Source organism: Hydra viridissima, unplaced genomic scaffold (assembly GCF_058129835.1).
Source record: "Hydra viridissima isolate aposymbiotic clone 2 unplaced genomic scaffold, HvirCarnegie_v1 scaffold_11, whole genome shotgun sequence".
Taxonomy (NCBI): Eukaryota; Metazoa; Cnidaria; class Hydrozoa; order Anthoathecata; family Hydridae; genus Hydra; species Hydra viridissima.
The window spans coordinates 29,729-55,392 of record NW_028324310.1 but is presented as its reverse complement, the minus strand read 5'-3'; the positions used below and the strand labels follow the sequence as shown (position 1 = coordinate 55,392).

Genomic DNA, 25,664 nt, shown 5'->3' with positions numbered 1-25,664 from the left:
AATGAATCTCCGGTTTTTAATATTGGTATTACCTTAGCTATTTTTAATTTATTCGGTACAGATCCTGTAATAATTGAAGATTTAAATATTTCATATATTGGTTGTTTTATCACTGAAAACACATTTACAACTATATAGCTACAAATGTCGTCTATCCCAGGAGCCTTATACGTCTTAAGTGAGTTTTTTGCAATTTCTAGTTCTTCATGGTTTAGTCCAGAGAAAATATTTAAACAGAGATGTTGGTTTGTGATATAGGTTTCGAAGGAGATATCAGGGCATTGAATATTTGAAGCCATGTTAGGGCCTATGTTTGCAAAAAAGCTATTAAAGTTTTCAGCGATAGAATTTTTGTCGATATATTCAGTTTCATTAACGATAATTTTATCAGGTAAATCATTTGATTTTGTATGGTTTTTACCTATTATTTCTTTCAATATGTTCCAGGTTTTTTTAATATCACCTTTGCTTTTTTGTAGTTGTTTTGAATAATATATTTTTTTAGAACTCTTTCTAATTTTTTCAAACAGATTTTTGTATTCCTTGTATGTAGTTAAGTTAGTTTCATTTCTGTTTTTTAAAAACTTGATATATAATTTTTGTTTTGTTTTTGATGATTTTCTAATCCCGTTAGTTATCCATGGGCAGTTTAAATGTTTTAACTTTATTTCTTTCTCTTCAACAGGGAAATGTTTATTGTAGTGGTCTAGAAAAATATTAATAAACAAATTGTATGCGGAGTTTTTGTGTCCAAGGTTACATTCTTGATATACTCCATCCCAATTTACTATAGATAGCGAGTCTTTAAAATTTTTGATAGAGATTTGATTGATTTTTCTTTTATAAATTTTGGTTTTGGTATTGTTAAAGGTTTTTAGATCTTGTGATAATGAAAAATAAATAGGAAAATGATTTGATATATCGGTTTTGATAATTCCTGCTTTTAAAGAGGTTTCTAGAAATGTATTTGTTAATATATTGTCTATAGCAGAAACGGAGGTTGGGGTTACTCGGGTAGGTTTGTTGATGATTGGGAGGATACACAATTGAAACAGATTATCAAAAAAGAGTTTAGTATCAGCGTTTTCTTTGTAGTTTAAACTGTTAATATTTAAATCCCCTATAAAGAAAATATTTTTTCCCTTATCATTTATTTTGAGAAAGATTTCATTAAAAAAATTTGTAAATTTATTTATATCACCTTCTGGAGGTCTATAGCAAGTGGAAATTATAATACTTTTTGATTTATTACCCGTTATCTCAATAGTAAAGACTTCACTATCAGTATCAGAGATAGAGAGGTCTTGTCTTACTTTAAACACTTGATTATTTCGGATATACGTTGCGATCCCTCCTCCCCTTTTATTTGTTTTTCTTTCAAAAGATATTAGTTTATAATTTGGAATTTGAAAATTTGTGTTCGTTTGAAGTAATTCATCAGAACACCACGTTTCGGTTATGCAAATCATACTAAATGAGTAATTGCAATCTATTAGAAAGTGTTTTAGTTTATCAAAATTTTTATTTATACTTCTTATATTTATGTGTATTGCAGTAAAACTATTTTTTAAAGTTTCGAGTTCAATTTTAAAAGTTTCAGTTTCAAAATATTTCGAATCAAAATTATTTCTGTGAAAAATTTGCGCATCAGAGTCGTAAAAATCGTTTAGTAAAATATTATTAGCAGTTTCGAAGGCATTGAAACGCAGCGTTTCAAAATCTATTGTTTTGTTTATGTTTGCGTCAGTCATAGCGTAAAGTGCGATAAATCAAAACGTGCTAGCATAATAAAAAATGTACAGAACTATTTCACATATCTCGATTAAGTACTTTTTTAAAATTAAAGTTATTTACGAAAATCTCTGACGAATATTTTATCATATTTGATTATAGCAAATTTACCTTCCTTTCGGAATCTTTTAACATCTTCCCATAGCTTTTTTCTTATTTCCATCGTTTCGTTCGCGTAGTCTTCATTAATGAATATTCCGGTTCCTTTGAGTTTTTTTGATAGCGTTAAGATTTTATTTTTATTTTGGAAGTCTAGTAGTTTAATTATTATAGTTCTTGGAGAGTTATCTTCATTTATTTTTCCAATGCGGTGAGCTCTTTCAATTATTACGTCTTCAGAGATTTCCAGTTTATTTCTAAATAGATCTTTAACTTTCTTTGTACAGTCATTCCAAGATTCCATGGGCAGCTCAGATAAGCCATCAATCCTTAGGTTATTACGGCGTGAACGATTTTCAAGGTCAATATTTTTTTTTTTTTAAATTGTTAATTTCGCTAGCCATCAGACTGTTTGTTTCCGATAATTTTTTTAAGAAATTTTCTTCCTGAAAGTTGATGCTTTCCTTTATATCGTTGATGTCTTTTTCAATTATTTTAACATTCGATTTGCTTTTATTAAATTCGTTTTCAAGTTTGTCAAGCCGATCTGTTAATATTTTTAGATTTGCACTTATGATATCGCTAAATATCTTTTCCTGTTTTTTTAAAAGGTTGATAGTTTCTTAAAAGGTTGATAGTTTTTTATTTATTTAAAAGGTTGATAGTTTTTTTAAAAGGTTGATATTTTCATTTTAAAATAAAAAATTGATGATCAAAATTTTGAATTAAGTTATTTTCTCTTTCTCTTTGGATTCACAACCTCAAAAAATGGTCAGATACCAAGTTTCAAACAACACCTTCTTCTCTAATTTGAATTATTTAGGAAAAAGGACCACTAAAGTATCCATGATGGGGAACATAAGCCCAAAAATGGCATTTTGATTCTAAAGTCAAATTCTTTAAAACATGTCTTTACAATGATTCAAAATACCAAAACCAACTTTTGCATTAAGGTAGTTTACATCTCTTCTTTTATCTGAAAAATACTCAAGGCCCAGGAGAGTTGAGCAACACCAGGAATTAATGAAAGTGTAACCCTTTGTAAAAAAAAAACAGAAAGTTTGTCTTCGCCACTTTTAAATGAAAAAATGGCTGCGCAAAACTTTTATTTGTGAATTTATCTCTACCAACTTGGGTTCAGCAATCTAAAAAATGGTTAAGTACAAATTTTCAGCTGTTTTCTTCCAAAAGAATTTGAAATATTCAAAAGAAGATGATATCATAAAATACATCATGGCAGACATGAAAAAAATATGGCATTTTAGGCTAAACTTTAAAACACTTTTGAAAACTTTTGATTCATTTAGATTTGGGAGATCAACCTTTTCACTTTTTCATGTTTAATTGATAGGTACCACTGGTTAAAGTTTAATGAAAATCTGAGGGGTAGGCGGAACAAAAAGATTTACAAACTATTTAGAACCTGACGATTATTTTAAATACTTGACCAAAAACCCATAAAGCAAATAAATCTGTTCACATGAGTTTATGAACCTCACATCCCTTTTTATCAACTTGATAAAACTTATATATACGTATGCTAAGTTAAGAAACTGTAGTTTATTTTTTTAAAATTTTTTGTAAATCTTAATAAAAGCAGATATAAAGAGACACAATACATTATAATCCAACCTTTATCTATTTTAATCTTGAAACTAAAAAGATTTATGAAATTGCTTGTTGACTAAAGTATATTAAGTTTTTCAACGGTTTAAAATACTGGATTTTTGCAAAGGTATTCATTTTTTAATGTAACCGACGTTTTTTTGATAAAAAGTTTTGCAACAGTTAAACTAAGCTTGGAAAATAACTTGAAGAGCGAAAAATTTATGTAATACACAATCCTTGCATAAAGAAACTGACATTTATCAAAAAATAGTTCGCGCCAACGGGAAATAAAAAAAATTAAATTAAATAAAAAAAGCTGTTTTCAGCTCACAGTAGCAGCCTAGCCAGTTTTGGTTATTATAAACAGCAACCTTATCCTATTGCTGCGAAAATATTCGTTTATCATTTAAATAACCAGGTAAAGATGATAAGATACACAACCATATGCATATCTGTAAATTTAAGACGAAGATAATGAAAAAGAAAAAAAGCTAATCTTCTAATATTGTTGCTGCTTATTAATATTGAGCCAAATGCCTTTGGCTCAGTTTTAAATTGAGAAAAGTTCAAAGTAAAATGTTCAAGAAATAAAATACAAACAAAATATACCGCAGCAATATAAGGCAATTGAAATGACAATCGTAGCTGGTCCAGCAGTTCCAATGGTTATATAAATAGCCACGTTAACACCTTTCGATTGTGTATTATTATTATCTAGAAAATCAACTTATTGTAATAATATCTTTCTTGAATTTAAGAACTCAGAGCCAAGTTACTTACAATCAGGTGGAAGAAAAATTAAGAAAAAAGTTTTTTTTTTGTTCTTTAATTTTAATTTCGGTGATCATTAAGGTTATCTAAATTTAACACTTATAGTAAGGAAATATTTGTGATTTGAAACTATGTGAGTATTTTCTATGAGAAAGTTAGGCAAATGAATTGGAAAAAAAAAACAAAGAAAGAAATGAAATAAGGAGGGGAAGTGGGGGCATAACAGCCCCCTTAACGTTTAGATTAATGCAGTATGAAAATAAAAACGGCATGCCATTTTTTAACAGTGTATTTCGATAAACACATCATTAAGCTTTAAATTGCTGCAATTAAAACAGCTTTTAAAAATGTTGTAACACAAAAATTAGACTTAGTAAAAAAAAAGGTTGTGCCCCTATAGTGAGTCACAACCGCACCCTAAAATATATATATATATATATATATATATATATATATATATATATATATATATATATATATATATATATATATATATATATCACACAAATGTCCTTATTCCCCTTATTTTTGAAAATCAAAAGGCACTGTTTTCTATGTACTATGGGTGTATTTTGTGATCAATAAAAAACAAAATTTAACTTATTTGCTCAAATTTTAGACCCCGCTCAACGGGCACAAAAGTTAAATTTTTGCCCCAAAAAGTCATATTCTGAGTAGTTAAACGCCCTTAATTAATTTTTTTTTTCGTGTTTTGTTTGTTTAAGGGAATAGGGACATTTGTGTGATCAATTAAAACAATATTTCAGCAAAATAGAGACTATTAGGACAGCTTTACGTGTTGTTTTGTAAGTTTTTTTTTATCTTAAAACATTGACCTGGTTTCTCAAAAAACCCGGTTTTTACATAATTTTAGACTTAATAGCCTGGTATTGATAGCTGAAGAAATATACAATTAGGGATAGTTTTCTTACTATGTTATGCATAGTTATGCACATCTGTGGGTTTAGAAAGCTTTTTTTTTAGCACATTTATAAATAAAAATTACAATATTTGAAAATTTTTATTTTAAAATCATGATTTAAAAATAATTTTTTTTAATCAATTAACATAAATTTATGACTTGACATAAATTTATAAAATTAGAAAACTAACAATCATATAAACAATGTAATAATTACATAACACATGTTAAATAATTTTTGACAACTTGTCTTTAGTATTGACTGAAAATTTTTGTCTGTGACTTGAAATTGAAAGCATCAAACTTTCATTAATTCCTCATCTAGGCACAAGTGTGTTAAGTCTTGGATAAGTTTTAATCCTCTCTCAGCACAATCATATACTGCAGTTAACTTTTCTATGAACTTTTTTAGGACTCGATATCCTGAAAAATTATTCCAATCTCTATTATGAAATATATATACAGGCATTTTTAAATATTTTAAATGCTAAAAAAATTAATAAAATAAATCAATTAAGAGAAAAACTTACTTTGAGCTAACTTGCATCCATTCTGTTTCTATTGCAGATAGATTTCGCTGTTGAATTAGTATCCAACATTGAGGTCCAACCAGTTCCCATAATTCTGGAATTTTCATTATGTTAATGATTGGAAAAGGTGGTTTTCCCAATGGTAATCTTGAAGGTTTAGGGTATAAAAATAATTCTTTGGCAATTTTTTCTCTTGTGTAATTGTCTAGTGTTTCATCGCATACAGCAAGTAAAACATTTTGTTCTGTAAGAAACCATAAATGATTTTTAAAATTTTTAATTGCTGCAGTTGATAGTGTTTTATTAAATGACACATACTTGATCATGTCCCTGATTGCATATAAATCTAAGCTGGAGAAGAGGCTGCCAATGGTGCTTTCAGAAACAATCTTGCATGAAACAGCCCAGAAAACTTTGCAACTTGATGAACTGTTGCTATTTCTTCTGCACTAATTATATCAAATTGTTGTAAATGTAAGCAGTTCTATTGTCATGTAGTATGATAAAAGCTTTTGATAAAAGTCTTGCATGATGAAAAGCTATAGGTTTACGAAACTTAAAATTTGCTAGTTTATCACTGCCTAGCCAAACCAGAACAAGCTCTGCCAAATGCTTGTGTTGTAACTGTGTCATCCAGATTCCGATGGAGGGTCGAGGTGCGGTGTGTCGGGATTGTTCCGGTACGGACCAAGAGCGAGGAGTGAGAAACGTGTATTTGTTGATTTTTGAACTGATGATTTTTATATAGTGGTTACAACTAAATATAGTTCTGGTATTCTTGTAAAGCAGTAGTATTCTTTTTTTAACGTTTTCATAAGAATTAGCGACGAAGTGAAAATGATGTATTTGGCTAATATATCAAGCTTTGATTTAGAAAAGGATGATTTTATCGAATACATAGAACGGTTTGAAAATTATTTACTGGCCAATGCTATTAAAGATGCAGAACTACAAAAATCAGTGTTTTTATCAACTGTCGGAGGACATGCATACAAACTTATTCGTAGTTTGTGCGAAAATGACACTAAGAATGAAACTTATACTCAGATAATAATGCTAATGAGGAATCACTTAGAACCTACCCCAAACTTTATTGCACAACGATTCCAATTTTATTAACGAGATAGGAAAGAGGCGGAATCAATAAATGAATATATCATGGAGTTACGCAGACTATCAGAGTATTGTGAATTTAGTGAGAAATTCAATAATTACTTAAGAGATAGGTTTGTATGTGGACTAAACAATGAAAAGGTTCAGCAAAAGTTATTAATCATCAAAAATTTAATATTGGAGACAGCTCTAGACACAGCAAGAGCATATGAAGCAGCATATAGAGATGCTAAGACTATTCATGGTACTAAAGAAGGCCCGGTAGAACAAGATGAAGTACACAAGATGGATACTTGGAAAAAACTTGATGAAAATAGAGAATGTTTTTGACGTGGCTACACAGGTCACCTGGCAAACAATTGCCATTTTCGCAACTCAAAGTGCCACGCATGTAGCAGAATTGGACATATTAAAAGAAGATGTCGATCAGAAAAAAAAGAATTAGACGGTAGGAAGGAGAAGAAATTAGGAGTGAAACAAATTGAAGTTTATGAGGGATTAACTAAAGGAAGCACTGCTGATGCAGATGAAAATAAAAGTGATTTTTTAGCCTTGTATTCAATAGGTGAGGAATCTGAGAAGGTGACTGGACCAGTTATGGTTAAGGTAAAAATCAATGGTAGAGAGGTTGGAATGGAAGTTGACACAGGGGCTGCTGCTTCTGTAATAGGTGTTTCAGCTTATAGAAGAATAAAAGGAAATAAAAAAAGACTAAGAAGGTCTGAAGTATTGTTAAAGATTTATACAGGAGAACTTGTTAGATCAGAAGGAATAGGGTTTGTTGAAGTAGATTATAAAGGACAATCTTGCAGTTTACCTATAACTGTAGTTAAAGGAAATGTGCCCACATTAATCGGAAGAGATTGGATTCAGATACTGAACCTAAAATGGAACTGTGTAAAGGAATGAGAAATGTTAATGTTTGCAATGGGTTTGAATCGAGGGTAGAAGCATTAGTGGCGAAATTTCCTGAAGTGTTTAGTGATAATTTAGGATGCCTAAAAGATTTTAAATGTCGCATACCTATACGTAAGGATGCACAACCAAAGTTTTTTAAACCAAGACCAGTACCGTATGCTTTGAAGACTAGGATTGAACAAGAGCTTGATCTCTTGGAAGACCAAAGGGTTTGGAAAAGAGTCCAGTATTTAAAATGGGCAGCACCCATAGTGCCTGTTCTAAAGAATTCAAAAGATCCTTTGAGTCCGTTGCGTATACGTGGGGATTATAAAGTTACAATAAATCAAGCTGCCCCTCTAGATACCTATCCAATACCAAACACTACTGATCAGTTAGCCACTATTGCAGGAGGGCAGAAATATACCAAGCTCGACTTGTCCAAGGATATCAGCAACTTCAGTTAGATGAAGCCTCACAAGAACTTCTAACAATAAATACCCATCAAGGTTTATATCAGCCGACTCGTCTTCAGTTTGGTGTTCATAGTGCAACTGGGATCTTTCAAAGAGAAATGGATAAAAGGTTGGGCAGGTTACCATTTGTGAAAGTACGATTGGACGATATATTCATTTCTGGAAAAACTGACAAAGAGCATTTCAGCAATTTAGAATCTGTATTAAGAATATTAAAGGAATCAGCACTAACTCTTAAAGTATCTAAGTGCTCTTTCATGCAACCTGAAGTGGTATTCTGTGGTTTATAATCAGCCAAGAAGGTTGCAGACCATCACCACGAAATGTGGAAGCAGTCAAGGATGTTCCTCGACCCACTAATGTCAAAGAGTTAAGAGCATTTTTAGGCATAGCTAACTATTACAATACCTACTTACCTAGGATGGCTTCCATTACAGAACCGCTCCATAATTTGTTGAGGAAGAATGTATTTTAGAAATGGAGTAAAAATAGCGAGGAAGCTTTTCGAAAAGTTAAAACTTTATTATGCAATGCACCATTGTTAGCCCACTTTGATCCATCAAAAAAAATCAAAGTTCACTTTGATGCCAGTCTACATGGTGTGGGAGCTGTTATGAGCCAAGAGGAGGAGGATGGTAGTAAAAAACCTGTTAGCTTTGCTTCAAGAATATTAAGTATGGCTGAACTAAATTATGCCCAAATTGAAAAGGAAGGATTAGCATTAGTTTTTGCAGTAAAAAAATTTCATTAGTTTTTATATGAGCACAAGTTTACTTTGTACACTGACCATAAACCTCTGGGGCTATTTTCAGAAAATAAGGAACTTCCTGCAAGAGCTGCAGCAAGAATATTACGCTGGGCCCTGCTTCTGTCAGCATATGATTATAAACTACTATATTGTCCTGTTGAAAGGAATGCAGCGGCAGATGGTTTAAGCCGTTTACCAATAGATGCATCGAGGAAAAAGTCACGATGGATGAAGACCATGGATGTGGCTATGATGGAGCTAGTAAGAACCCCTATTACAGAGAAACAGTTGAGGATAGCCACATACAATGATCCCATATTAGGAGTGGTTCTATATAAAGTGTTAGATGGAAGATTAATGATGGAAGATAGTGTAACGGAGCTGAAACCATACACATCTAGGTTTTCTGAGTTGTCAACAGAGGGAGGTTGTTTGTTATGGGGGCGAAGAGTAGTGGTGCCTAGAGTGTTACGAGAAATAATATTGGAAGAGCTACACGATGTTCATCCAGGAGTGAGTAAAATGAAAGCTTTAGCTAGAAATTACGTCTGGTGGCCCGGAATCGATTCCGAAATTGAGAACACAGTAAAAAATTGTGAGACCTGTCAAAGAAATCAGAAGTCTCCATTAACTGAGTCACACCCGTGGGAATATCCAAGTAGACCATGGGAGAGGTTACATATTGATCATGCAGGTCCAAAAAATGGGAAAATATTCCTAGTAGTAGTTGACAGTTTCTCAAAATGGATCGAAATGGAAAATGTGAAAAGCACTGAAGCCAAAACAACGGTTAGGGTACTCAGGAGATTGTTTTCAACCCATGGTATACTTAGGGTTATTGTTAGTGATAATGGATCTGGGTTTTCAAGTGAAGAATATAAACAGTTTTTGTCTTCAAATAATATCAAACCAGTCTATGCAGCACCGTATCATCCAGCCTCAAATGGTCAAGCAGAACGAATGGTTCAAACGTTTAAGAACTCTTTAAAAACTTTTCAAGGGAGTGATGTTGAGATGCAATTGTGTCGCTTCCTTTTTAAATATTGCGTAACACCACATTCTACAACTGGAGTTTCTCCGGCTGAACTTTTAATAGGTAGAAGATTAAGAAATCCATTGTCGATGCTACTTCCTGAGGCCATCACCAAGATCAAGGAAAAACAGCTTCCAGGTTTTTTCAGTAATAATAGTCGATTCTTTCAGCCTGAAGACCTTGTTTATGTAAGGAATTATACAGTAAAAGTATACAGTATTGATTTTCAACAAGAACTGCATAATTACAATTGTCAATTAGATTTTATTGATGCAGCTTCGGGTCCTAATTGACTCTGGTTGTGGGTATGTGCCAATACAGCTGGTGAAACATTGAGTCCAATAACTCCAGCTCGTCAGCTGGCCTGAAAGATAAAACAAATGTCATGAATGAATTTTTTCTAAATCTCAATATATGCTCAATAAACTAACAGATGCCCAATAATTTCTAAATATATGCTTATTCAAAATATTTGCAATTCAATAATAAATATATGAGTATAACAAAAGAAAAGAGTATTAGAGAAATGAATTATTGAAGTAAAACGTTTTTGGTAGGTTTTGACTAACTTAACTAATATAGAAATAACTATATATGTGTTTCTAGAATCTCCGATGCAAAAAGATAATTAGCAGAAACTAATTCGTATATGCTGCAATAAAATGATTAGAAAGCTTCAAAGAAGCTTGTGCAATCTTATAGATAACTCGTATTTCAGTTTACTAAACGCTACACCATGTGGCAATTGAAGTTTCTAAACAAGCAGTATCGAACGAACTCGTACATGTGTAAACGAAAGGCTAAATGCAAAGTTTAAAACTGAGATACTCGACTTGCTCGAAACGTTTTGAAAAGTAGATTTACAAGTAAAAGAAACTGATCAATTTTGAAATAAGATAAAACTGTGCCAGCAGAAAATCGGTCTTAAGTTTGATAAAGGTCTGTTTATTACAGAAAGTCCTCTATTTAAAAAAATCAAAAGAATGAATGTTTTCAAAAAGTGTAAGATTTTAATGTAATAAAGAAAATAATAGAGTTAATCCTACCTCCTGATACAATCATAGCATATGCTAACAAAAAGCCGCTGACCAGTGCAATTCCTCCATATCCTTCAGTTAAAAAATAAAGAATCTTCAAACTGCAGTTATATAAAAATCATAAACATATTATATATAAATATTTACTATTGATATTTACTTCACCGTTATGCAGTCCAAAACTCAGAAAGTTTAACAAGTTGTCGAAATTTTTTCAAGGATTATTTAAATCATATTTAGATAATGCTAGTCTAACTTAGGTATTTTGCCTTAAATAAGTTTCTGAACTTTATCTAATAAATTGTCGCGCATTTTTATGATATTTTTATGATATGTCTCACACTGTATTCAAAGCAAGTATAGTTGATTGAACTTGCGTAGTATTTTCGGCAATTTATAAAATTGCTTTAATATTGAAGAAAAAGTTAGGTAATGTATATATTACTATTTAATATATGAGAGATAAAGAGTTTTCAAACAAAGTTCCGAATCCGAGGTAAAAAAAATAAAGTTGATGAAAATCAATCACTGGTAAAAGTTTAAAAGTAAAATTTTTAATTGACCTTTGTTTGGTGCCATCGTCTTTTAAGTTCCACTTCGAATACTTAAATCATGCATAAATAATACTTAGATAATGAATAAAATCCAATTTTATTAAGGATTTTCATTTTTATTCTTTCGGTTTATCTTATCATTGTAGCTTTTACGTATTCTCTGACGTATAAGGAGGTTATTCATGAACTTCTTCGTAAAACCATCCTTATTTAGAAGTAAACAGTTACTGTGACAATGTTTATGTACTTATGAAAATTATGACCTTCGTTTTTTTTGAAATTTATGTACTTATGAAAATTATGACCTTTCTTCAAAACCTACCAAAAACGTTTTACTTCAATAATTCATTTCTCTAATACTCTTTTCTTTTGTTATACTCATATATTTATTATTGAATTGCAAATATTTTGAATAAGCATATATTTAGAAACTATTGGGCATCTGTTAGTTTATTGAGCATATATTGAGATTTAGAAAAAATTCATTCATGACATTTGTTTTATCTTTCAGGCCAGCTGACGAGCTGGAGTTGTTGGACTCAATGTTTCACCAGCTGTATTGGCACATACCCACAACCAGAGTCAATTAGGACCCGAAGCTGCATCAATAAAATCTAATTGACAATTGCAATGATGCAGTTCTTGTTGAAAATCAATACTTTTTACATGTCCAGGTATATTTTGTACTTAAAAAGATATATTTAAACACCTAATTATTATAACTACCTTTTGATAAACCATTCATCAACAATAAATGTTTAGTTTTGGAGAAAAAGTTTAATTCTAAATTGTTTGTAAATTGGTTTTAATAATTGTCTTTGACAACTCTTTAATATCTAAGTTGAAAACATATCTGGGTAATAAAATGTTTTTCGAGTAATATTATTTGTAAAGAAAACTAATAACGTTGATTTAAATCTTCTGATAAACCAAAAATGATTAACATCAAATTATTTTCTAGATAAAAATGATCCAAAAACCAAAGGTACGTAATATTTACGTTTATAGCTGCATGGAGTTTGAAATTTAAAAAAATACAGTCTATTGGGGAAGTGGGGGCATAACCGCATATAGAGGCCGTTTTTCAACATTTCCCTTTGAAAAATGATACCTAATATGGCAAAAAGCATACCATGCGTCGGTAAATCAGTTTCCTTTATTTCGATTTTGTCAAAATGAACGCCTGTTGCGTTTCTGGGAAGTTGTACATAATAATGTCTGTTTTGATAAAATATTATATTTACATCATATTTTTTCAGGCCTTTTTCTTGAGGATTAAGCAATATTTGATTTTAGTGTTAAACATATTTGTGATCAGCATTATTTCATCAAGTAAAAACCGTTTTTGACATCGCCATAACTTAATGAGCAACCTATGAAACTGCATTCTTTCTAAAAACTGTCCTCTGCGGCAGAACCGCATAGACGCACAGGAGGCACAACCGCGTACTTTTGATATTTGTAATCGTTAGATAATTATGAATGATAATAATAACAATCGTCACACTTGAATGCTTCATGTAAAAACTTAAATAGAAATAGTATTGTTTTAAAATGTCGAAAATAAGATTTCGTATTTTTTAATCTAACTTTTGTAAATGAGTTTTAATTAAAATTTAGTTTTAAAATTAAAATTGAAATTAAAAAAAAAATTAGTTTTAAAATTAAAATTAAAATTAAAATGAGTTTTAATTAAAATTTAAAGCTAAGAGTATAAATCGATATCTTTTTATATTAAATATAACAAGATATCAATTTATACTCTTAGCAATATATAATAACATATATTACATTACACAATATATAATAATCACCAGATATACATAAATATAATATTTATGTATATCTGGTGATTATCATATATTGTAGGTATACCATCATGCATTTCCTAATTTGAATATCTATGCCTATATATATATATATATATATATTAGGGATATGAAAATTTTTAAAGACCCTATCCCCATGTTATTTTTTGTGGAGTTTTAATGGAAAGATCAAGAAAAATCCAATGGCAAGTTTCAACATTAAAAAAATGTCATCCCCCTTATTCAAATTTATAAAAATATATAAAATTATACATTGTGCAAAATGGTTTTTTTTAATCAGAAATTCAAACATACAGGTTTTAGTGTTCATTTATCAAAAGAAATTTTATGTTAATTTTTTCAATGCTTTTGCACAATGAAAGTAAATCCTGCAGAACTTTAATTGCACTTTCAGCGCAAATGCTTGACTTTTGAGTTGGGATTGGAGTTGGCTCAACCGACCAAAAAGTCCTTAAAGTCTTTATTGCCTTTGAGTGATCTTTGCAAACGGCTGCCAAATTATTTTATTTATCCTGAATATAAACCTGACCAGAAAACCAGATATCACTCCACGTGCCACTAAAAAAGTCACATGATGACTGACCTTCGGTTGACTGTCGAAATTCTGGAAGTAAAATATAAGCTAGCAAAGCATAGATTGCTCGGCTATTCCATCTTGCATTGCTTATCTTTGGCAAAGTTCTGAAATTTACTTTAGGGAAGCATCCTGTTTTCTTAATCCTGTTTTCTTATCATCTCTCCAAACAATTTCTTCTTCTTCCTTCAGAGCATCTCCAGAATTGTCAAAAGATGCTTTCAGTTGCTGGTACTCTTCCGTTATTCTGCTAATGAACCAATAACTGAGATTAGGCGAGGTCGTTGCTGCTTCAAAATAATCATTCATCACATGTTTTAGTAATGTATCAAGAACATGATCCTTGCATCCAATATAAAGAGGTTTGTCTAATCCAAGCTTAACAAAATGCTTCTGTAGTAGTGTGACTGCCCCAACAGATTTTCCTGTATTTGCAGAGGTTGTATCAGAAATTATTAACTTAATTGCAGGCCATTGCTTATATTCATCAAGCACAGTTTTTATTCCATTGAATATTGTTTCACCTTTTCCATTGATCAGTGCAAGAACTGCTAGTTTAACTTCTCTATTTTCATTTTTTAGAACTACGGCCTGGTACTCTGTATTCTTTATGTGTTTCCCATCAAAGTGCCAGCTCCAGTTTTCGTTTCTTAGAGTTTCAATAAAATGTTCTTTTAATTTTTCTCCTGCTTTCATTGTAGCTTTGTAAACACCACTTTGACTTGGAGTTGGAATAGAAATTCCATCTTTTGCAAGAGTTTTGCAGACTGTGTGTGCCTTTCTTGAACTCAGTTTTGCTTTTGTCACCAAATTTATTGCATAATCAGTTTTTTGTCTGTTACATGTTGTTGGAGCCTCTGAATCTTGAGAACCACTGTCAGAATCTTGTTTTTCTTCTTCAGTGCTAAAACGTTCTTCATCTTCATTGCTTAAATCGTCCTTAGTATCTTGACTGACTCTTTGCTGTTCTTCATCTTCACTGCTGTAATCATCCTTAGTATCTTGACTGACTCTTTGCTGTTCTTCATCTTCACTGCTGAAATCATCCTTAGTATCTTGACTGACTTTTTGCTTAATCAACTTTAGTTTTCTAGGATGAACTCCTTGTGTATCTTCAATTGTGGTGCAGTAGCCAGCTCTACCATTTGTTGACATCTGAAGATTATAGAAGGCTTTATCTTCCTGGCACAACCATTCTCCATTTTCATCAGTTGCGTTGAACAAGTTGGTAAAGTCTTGCGTTCCTGGTGTTCTGCTGTCTCTTTCATACTTGTTTAGTACATTCTCAATTTTTCTTTCCACTGTAGATTTGCCTTTTTGAATTGGAAGATTCAGTTTTTTCCATAAGATTTTTACTTCTTTGACCACTATCACAACTCTCTCCTGTCTACTTTTCTCATTTGCAGCCTAGCACTTAAATCTGTCCAGGATATGCTGTTCTGTTGGCATTTTGTTCATTTGATCAAGACTGTCAACAATCTTTGCATACTTTCTTGAATTCTTGGCTGTTTCAAACCTCACCAAATTTGATTCCCATAGTTTCTTATTCAAATCTGAAGGAAGACTATTTTTAGACATCTTGACTATAGTCTTGTCGAATTATAATTTGAGTGTAAATTTAATTACCTACAAATAAACAAATCTTATGAGTTTAGGTTATCAAAAGAAGTTTATAAAATATCAAAAGTCAGGTGATGATTACAAATATAATATATAATATGAAAGATTATGTAATAAAAATGCATACATTTAGCAAAATCACACCAGCAATAAACTGAAGCTGTGATACCTTAAACTGTACTGTATCTAACAATAGATACACTATGAGTCATAAAAAAACATGCCACTGAACTTATTGCAATAACTTTGCTCATTAGGAACCGATTTTAAAAATTTATTCAGCGATTATTCACAACTAAATTATCTACTAAACAACATCAAAATTACCACCAAAGTGCAATTGCTCACTATGCACGTGCACTCCAAACTTCAACAACACAAAATTTTTCCTATTTCTTTACCAAAAAGTGAAATTACTGAAATGCAAATGTTAAGCTAAAAACATCCAAAAGTTTAAATACTTTTAGTTGTTTACTAAAAATGGTGTCTTCTTCAAGTAGAGAACAAGAACAATACTTGACTAATATAAAATATTACTTTTCAAATTCTTTTTTATTGTCTCAACCTAAAATTTTTTAAACTAATTTTAACTTCTATATAAGAAATCAGACAATTTTTCTGTTGTTGAAGTTTGGAGTGTTTGTGTACAGTCAGTTTTTAGAATTGGGTCGCCATCAGACGAATGTTTTTCTGCAATTCAATTCTTAACAAAGCCTGAAATTTTGTTAGGCATCAGGCCAAATTTGACAAAGTTATGGTAGAAATTTCAGTGGCATATTTTTTTTATTTGTACCATTTAATTCCAATGTTGTCTAATTAGGTGTCACCTTAAGTGCAGAAGCTAAGAATTATGGTATTTGTATATATTCTATAAGTGCCTTAAGGTGACAAATCATTTTTTCATCTCTAGGCACTTACAAAAAACAAGTGCTTAAAGGTGACAACGATTTGTCACCTTAAGGCATTTATTTTTTAAACTTGAGCCAAGTTGTCTTAACATGCAGTAGATAAGATATAAATGATGTTGCCTAAAAGATAAAAAAAACTATTTTTTATATTGTTTTAAAACTTAAGATAATATCCAACAATGTTTTCTGAATGTCTAGTTAAAATGAAGTGTCCACATAAGGCACTTTTTTCTACAACTTTTACTATGTTGTGATAATATCCAATAGATAAGATCTAAATTGATGTTGCCTTAAGGAGAAAATTGATATTTATAATTGTATACTTTCATAAATCTTCAAACTGATATTCCCACATGTTCCCTGAAATATCTTTAGTCAAAATGATAAGACATTACTCATATAAGACATACTCTTTGCAAACAATCATAATATGCATAAAAAAGGTTTAAAATATTATTATTCATTTTAAGATATCTTTGTAAATCATTGAAATGACATTTGAGTATATTTCCTTTTACCCCTAAACAAAACAATGTGTCACCTAAAGGTACTTATTTCTGAACCCTGGATTTTTAATATGCAGTATATAGGATATAAAATGTGATTTCCTTAAGGTGAGATTTTTTCATTAAAAAAGTTTGTTTGAGAAACACCTAAATACATTTTCTCACAAAAAAGTTTTTTTTTAAATTTATTATTTAAAAATATGCGTTCTTTTAATTTTCTTTAGGATTTAAATAGGATAGGATTTGGAATATTTGAATCAGCTGAGTTTCAGAAAGGTGACTTTTATTTAGAATAAAGTCACCTTTCTGAAACTCAGCTGATTCAAATGTTCCAAATCCTATCCTTTTTTGTCTCAAATACAATTGAATGCTATGTTCTGGGTTTAACGGAAATAATAAAGCAGGCAAATGCAGAAACACTTAAACATTTGGTTGAAGCTAAGTTAGCATACTTTGGGATTTTCTTAAAAAATGATGTCATTGCATCTACTAACAATGCAGCAGCCGTAATGAAAAAGTATGGCAATATATTAGGTGTTTTAAATCAACTTTGCCATAATCACGCGCTTCATTTAGCCGTGATGGATTGTTTTTATATACCAAAAAATTCTATTTGCAATGAAGTGTTTGACGATACCGAAGATTTTGTTGATGAAGATGTAGAAGAAGATTCCACAGAAGATAAGTGCTCTGATTACAATTTGTTGTTTATTGAGGAAGATCAATATGATATGACGTCAGATTTTGATCAAATTAATAACATGTTAAGAGGTGTTATAAGAATGTTTAAAAAATCGGCTTCAAAGCATTCTATTTTGCAACAAAATATAGCTTAAAAATGGGGAAAAAACTCAAGTTAAAATTAGACATAAAAACGCGATGGAATTCTTTGAGTGTAATGATTCGACGATTTTTAATTCTATCAGAATGTGTTAAGAAATCCTTAGTCGAATTGAATATTGATCCAATTCCAGAAAATGATAATTTTGCGCTACAAAACCTTGTTGATGTTCTGGCACCAGTTGAAACTGCTGTTACTGAATTAAGTAAAAATGATGCAAATCTCATAACTGCTAAAGGAGTTTACAAATTTTTGTTTGAAAAGTTGCAACCAATGCAAACTAATATAGCAAAAAAACTGATACATGCGATCAAAATAAGGATGGATGAAAGAAGAGATTCAGTTTTAATGACATTGATCATTTATCTGCAGAGTGGAATTATACCAAGTTCTAACGCTCATTTTAAATATTCATCAAAAAATGCAGCAATATTATTCGCTGTTAAAGTTATGGAACAAATATAACCACAAATGTTTGAAGAAGAGAAAATTAATAATGATTCTACCTCATCTGATGCAGATGATTTAATAGAATTAACATCACCAGTTGCAGTCGGATTGCAAAAAGAACTCCAAAATGCAATAAGTTCTATTACAGAACCAAAAAACTGTCATGTTAGCAATCGCAGCGAAATTGATAAATATATTGAATTGAAGAAAGAATTTCGTCAATTGGATTCTTTTAAAAAACGGTTGACAACGCTGGACGTTTTGTATAACGCTTTAATAACATTACGCCCTACCTCAACAGCTTTTGAAAGAGTATTCTCAACAGCAGGTGCAATTAAAAAGAAAAGAAAAAAATGTTTTTAGAAAAAAAAAATACATATATAAAATAATAAAATCGTTCAAAATAAAATATAAAACACTTTTTTAATTAGATTATTATTATTTTTTTAATGTCTTTTAACTTTTTGATAAATTATTCGAGTATTCGATTACTCGAATATTTTTAGATTTTTCTATTTGATATTCAAATAGTTGAAAAGCTCGAATAGTTGGATGGTCTAATAGAAACCCTTGCAGCCAGAACACATAAGAGGTAGTTCGTCATCTTGAGTGGTTGACTTTCTTTCTCTGATAAAGCATGTTTTACCTGATTTTACAAGTGACATATTATGATTTCTAATAGCCTCTTTTCTGAATAGCTCTATTTTCCTATTCTGATCTTTAACATTCATACATAGCAGAGGTGTTACAGAAGCTCTGTAGAATGCTTTGAAAGTATGTGACGCTTCAATCGAGTCTGAGGAACTTTGCAGAACAAGCAAAGCCGTGAAGGCTTTTTGTATTTTTGTTTAGTTTCATTAATGACTATATTTTCATCTGACACTAAACCGCCAATTCTAAAATCAACTGATCTAGAAATGTCCATGTCAATTTCATCATCTGTTTCAATGATGTCTAAATGCCTTTCTGTCAAAATGCCAGAATCATTAAGTGGAGTTATCAGATTTTCTATTGATGCATTTTGAAATAGTTGTCGGACTTTTCGCCATTTAAAACCTTTTTGTTGCACGTAACCAGCTATAGCTTGGGATTTACTCATTGCTGTGAAAGCGATTCCATCAAAAGCTGCGACTTTTGACAATATTTCATTTAAAGATTCTTTTTTTACAAATGGCCAAATATTACTTATTTTAGTATTTTGTTTTTTCTTAGGAATATTATTTTCTCCATCATTGTCATTTGATACCGATTTAGATATCAGTATGTTGTGTCGTAGCTTCAAATGATTAATCATAGCAGTAGTTGAACTTCTCCATCCTATGTTCGTGTTGCACCTACCACATTTGGCTTCGCCAATATTTTTTTCGTCTTTCTTAAAAAACTCCCATACCTTGGACATTTTTGACATGGCTAAAAAAACCAGAGATGAATTATCTAAGAAAATCTAAAAAATTTTAACTTACCACTTCAAGTTATGCAACCACAAATTGTTTATCATATTATATTTATTTAATTCTATATTATATTTATTTATTCACAAAATATTAAAAATAATTATTATTAAGATTATTATTAAGATTTTTTTTTTTGGAACAAATATGTATTTATATTTTTAAGCAATCTAAATAAACGACTGTTTTCTAAAAGCAAACAAAAATAATGACACACAAAATAAAAACCATACAAAAATGCAATTTTTCCACTTAAAGGTTATATAAAAATTCTAAAAATTTTTTCCGTTTGCAAAAAGACAAATATTTTTTTCGTTTGCAAAAAGAGAAATTAACAGTACTTTTTTAAAAGCTTACTCTGCCTTTACATTTTGGAAATTATTCGAATATTGGAGAAAATATTCAAATATCAAATAGTAAAAAAACACGCAAATAAATTCGAATATCAGGTATTTGAATACTCAAATTGGATGGTCTAGCTTCTATTCAAGAAAATATAAAGCTCGGCACCAACTTGTGTGTCAAGCATCAAATTTTATGCTGCCAATGGTTTCTATATCTTTAAGTGAACATATCGAGAATTATCCAAGTGATTTCATAAATCTTCTCAGTACATTGCAGCTAGATGATATTGGGAATTACATTAAATCTGATAAAATAATTTTAATGATTGGTGCTAGATCTTATAGTGCACTTAAAAGGAAGAAATATAAAGTATCAGAGACCAGAAGATTAGTGCGTGCACGTATGCGACTAACAGCAAGATTATACATTTCTTTTAGAAGTATCTTTAACAAACAGACAGAGGTTAAATTAACTGATATTTTAAATAACGCAGGTGATATGTATTGTAGAGAAGTAATCACACTAGTAGGACAAGCAATCAATTCTATATCAGAAAAACCAAATGAAGATTCAGACCATATTTCTGAAAAATCACAAAAAAATGGCTTAAAGATCAGCATATTAAATTTACTAAAATTAACTGCAAAATTTTTAATTGGTCATTTTTTGGTAAAAAATGAGGATTTGAGATCTCAAAGAGTGGTTGATTTCTTAAAGGTATTAAAGTTGTATGAAAATGATTTGTTTGGTGATGCCTACTACAATCTGAATTATTGTAAAAATACTAACCTGCCTAAGCCAATAAATTCGCCAAATGAGCGAGATGTTCAGTTACTAATTGAGGAATGTAATAAAATTATGAATTCAATAGACGATTATGAACATCCATTGAATTCATTTACTACCATCAGGTCAGCTACTGCCACATGTCTGACTATATTTAAAGGTAGGCGTGGTGGTGAACCAGTTCGACTCCAGTTATATCAATGGAATGAAGCATTGAAAGGAGAATGGGTTGATAAACAAGACCTACCAGTTGAATTCAACTCAGAACAAATGTTTATTACATATCAAACAGGGAAAGGTGGTGATCACCTTGTTCCTGTTCTTTTTCCACCAGAATGCATCAAAGCAATGCACTACCAACAAATAAAGAGGTAAGAAGAAATGCAGGAATTCCTGTTAAAAATCGATACATTTTTGCAAGTACCCAAACAGCTTGAGCCACGCAAGTGGCTGGCATTGTATTAATGAGATACTAATACGCTTAGATAAAAATGGTGCCATCAATGCCACTCAGAATCGCCATCGTATTGCAACAATTTTGGCAAAATTGGAATTATCTAAAAAGAAAAAAAAACCTTAATCTTTAACCACTTTGGGCATTCAGAGAGAATTAATCAGAATGTTTACCAGGCTGCCCCTGGTTCGTTACAAATAAAAACAACAGGCCAAATGTTAATGAATACTCATGAGGGAGGCAAAGTTGACCATATTAAATCATCAAGTTCTAGCTCCTCTACTTTAGGAGAAATAAACAATAAATGTATTGTAGAAGAACTTTTAATACCAGTGAAAGGTCAGCATTTTCCTTTGTTTGTAATCAATATCAAAAGCATACTATATATATTATGTGCATCTAATTAAAGCTTATTGCAGTTTCTTAGATTGTAACAGAATTTGCTCAGATGTTAATTTGCTTGAATAATCTTCTTTATAATACATAGAAATTATTTTTACCATAATTAAGAAAGAGTAATCTCACCAGTTCTCTTGAAAATGTTTTAATATTAAGAAAAGAAATTCCTGAAAATTCAGCCTGCTATTTGTTTGTATTTGCTTGCTCCCTTACTTTAACTGCTCTAAACAGCCTTTAAAAAGTTTTGTTCCTATTTATCTTATAGAAGTTGTGACAGAGAGAAAAGTGTATCCAAAAAGAACACTTAAAGGTAAGAAAACATGACTATTTTTACTGTTTTTCTACTATTCTTGCTGTTTTTCTACTATTTTTCTGATTTTGATAAAAAGTCAACTTACTTAGAAATTCCTTGCATGTCTAGATCACAAATTTTTCATAGAGCAAATAAACTAATTTGAGTGAAAAAAAACTTTCTTTTTAATGCAAAAGATGCATTCTGATTAGTCAATTTTCAGAAGTTTTGCATCATGTTTTAACTTTTTCATAAAATTTCATTAAAAGTCCATAAATTTACATTCAAAATTTCTCATTAAAAGTGCACTTAGAAGGTTTTACGAGCCAACAAGAACTTATTGCTCATTAGGCCTAGCTTGTTTGAGGGTCAACCTTATCTTCCCATAGTTTCATCTTTAAAATGATTATGTTATTTGGTTTTAAAATTAGTTTAAAAAAAGTGTTGTGTTTGATTGAAAATAGCATTTTAAAAAATTTATTTATTAGGGAAATGTAAAACTAATAGTGAAAGCTTTCACAAACACTGTAAGATGTTTATTATGCTTTATTGAATTTTTTTAGAATTATGTATACTTCCAGAAATATTTTTATTTTATAATCTAAGCACTTAAAGCCAATTTTAGGAAAAAACATGCTGCACTTATAAGGGATTTTTTTTGAAATACTAATTTAAAAGCAGTTTAGTATTTCTAAAACATGATGTTATTTTTTTCTTGTAGCAAATCAATAGGAATGTATCGATGATGTTAATGATAAGTCATGTAAACCTGAAAAAAGTATTAATTGTTTTTTTTGTTATTTTTTTGGTTGTTTTCCTATAATATATTAAGTTTTCTTATAATATATTAGGTTTTCCTATAATATATTAACTTTTCTTATTAGTTGAAAATAATCAAATATCTGAGAACAGTGATGAACCTGGTGAATTAGGATCACAAAAACAATCATGTCAGTTAGCCAAAGGTTTGTTGCCTTTGTTATTAAAAGGTTTAATATTTTGTACTTGCATTTGAAATATTAAATGTAGGGGAGATGGGGGCGCATTGATCGCCGGGGCAGTATGATCTTTTGGCTTTTACTCGTTCATTTTTGCCTTAATAGAAGTGAGGTTGCAATTTAATTAACCACTATGCTTCCCTAATTGATTATTCGTAATATTTTTCCATAAGGTTATCAGCGTCAAAAAAAATAAAGAAAATATTGTTTTTTGTCATAAAAAGTGATTTTTTTAAATCGTACTATAATTCAAATATATTTTTATTTAGATGTCTGTATGGGTTAACAACAATTTTATTTTAAATTTGTAAGTGTTAGGTGTATAATATAATATATAATTTTTATTTGGCTGCAATTTATACAGTAGATATTGCTATCAATATGTTACCTATACCTATTGGGGTACATTGATCTTTGACTATGCGGGGCCCATTGATCGGAGGATCAAAGTGCCCCATAGAAGACGAAGTGCCCCATGTTTTTGTTTATAAGCAATACAGTTAAACGAATGATATTGTATTTATAATTTAAAAAAAAACTATATATAAACAAACAATAGCTTTTAGCATTTCATTTTTTAAATCTACTTATGTTATAAGCTTGTAATAATAATACTATTATTTTATAATATCAAAAGAATAATATTTAACATAATAATTAAAAAATATTTAACATAATATTATTATGTTAAATATTAGCATTTATTAAAAACATGTTTTTATTGATATATTTTTTTACAGATCTTAAAATGGTTAGAAATAGAATTAAAAAAACAAATAAAGTTGCTATACCAAGTGAAACAATGAAAGTAGCTGTTAATAAAGTTTTAGAAGGAACTCAACTGAATGTTGTAGCACGTCAGTTTAACATAGATAGAATGACTTTAAAAAGATATTGTCGTAAAAAGAGGCTTAATCCAAATGAAGCTTTCAAGCCTAACTACAACAATAGACAAGTTTTTACAGCAGAAGATGAAAAAAGTTTATCAAGTTATTTACTAATTGCATCAAAAATGAACTATGGCCTTTCAACTAGGTCAACGCGATTATTGGCATATGAATTTGCTTTAAAAAACAATAAGATATGCCCATCATCATGGATCAAAAATAAAATTGCAGGCATTGATTGGTTGCAAGGTTTTATGAAAAGACATCCAGAGTTGTCTCTACGAACACCTGAAGCAACGAGCTTCGCTCGATCAACAGCTTTTAACAAACACACTGTAAGAGAGTTTTTTCAAAATCTTAAAACGGTAAGAAATCGATATAAATATAATCCTAACTGTATATATAATGTTGATGAAACTGGTTTAACAACCGTTCAAAAGCCGGTAAAGGATTTAGCTGGTAGAGGAAGCAAACAAGTTGGAAGAATCACATCTGCAGAACGAGGAACATTGGTAACTGCATGTTGTGCCTCTAATGCTGTTGGAAATTCCATTCCTCCATTATTTATTTTTCCTAGGGTAAAGTTTCATGATTACATGATTAAGGAAGGACCTCCTGGATGTGTGGGATTTGCAAATCCTTCTGGTTGGATGAACTCAGAAATTTTCATAGAATGGATTAAACATTTTGTTAAATATTCAAACTGTTCTCTGGAATTCCAGTTTTGTTACTTCTCGACAGTCATGAAAGTCATATTTCTGTTAAAGGCTTGGAGCTTGCAATTCAACACGGAATTACAATGATAAGTTTTCCTCCCCATTGCAGCTATAAATTGCAGCCATTAGATAGAACTGTTTTTGGACCATTGAAAAGGTTTTACAATTCTGCATGTGATAATTGGATGGTTTCAAACCCAAGACCAATGACCATTTATGATATTGTTTCAATAGTTCGAGAACCGTATACAAAAGCTTTCTCACCATCTAATATACAGACAGGATTTAGAGTAGCTGGCATTGAGCCATTCAATTCTGAAATTTTCAAAGATGACGAATATTTACCATCATCAGTTACAGGTAGAGCTGCTCCAGATACAGTTACTATCACTCCTGTCAACAACATGGAATCTGAAATGATACCAGCACATGTTAATCACATAGAGTCTGAAATAACTATAGTAAATATTGAAACAAGTATTTTAAACAAAGTGTCAACAAGTGTTGCTTCTATAATCTCACCTGAGGTTTTAAAACCTTACCCAAAAGCATCTGCCAGAAAAAAAAAAGTTAAAGGTAGGCAGTTAAAAACAAGGATCTTGACTGATACTCCTGTCAGAAATGAAATTCGTTTGTCAAAAGAAAAGAAAATTTTGAAGCAAACCAAAAATCAACAAAAAGTCTCCACAAAAGATAAGAAAGAAACTAAGAATTACTTGCTTAGGAATAAAAAACAATGTAAACCAAAAGCTGCTTCACAACTTGACTTTCACAAATGATGAAATATTCTTAATCAAAATATTGTACTTTTAACAAGTTTTGTAAACTTAAAAGTTGTATTCTTATTTCAGTCTTTATATTTCAGTTCTTATAAATTTCAAGTTGTTGTAAAGTTTTAAACGTATATAAAGCGGGTAGCTTATAGCTGCTGTGATTTATACATTTTTAAATTAAAAATTAGACTAGTGGGTTTAACTGCTATATTTAAAAAATAATTAAAAAATTTAGATGTATTATATATTATACAAT

The 25,664-nt window shown here is 30.4% G+C and overlaps 2 pseudogenes; one reads left to right on the top strand and one right to left on the bottom strand.

The window, feature by feature from the left end:
• The window catches only part of LOC149881520 (uncharacterized), a 55,721-nt pseudogene that overhangs the window by 12,687 nt on the left and 17,370 nt on the right, over positions 1–25,664 (top strand).
• LOC149881522 (uncharacterized) lies at positions 5,419–6,354 on the bottom strand (annotated as a pseudogene).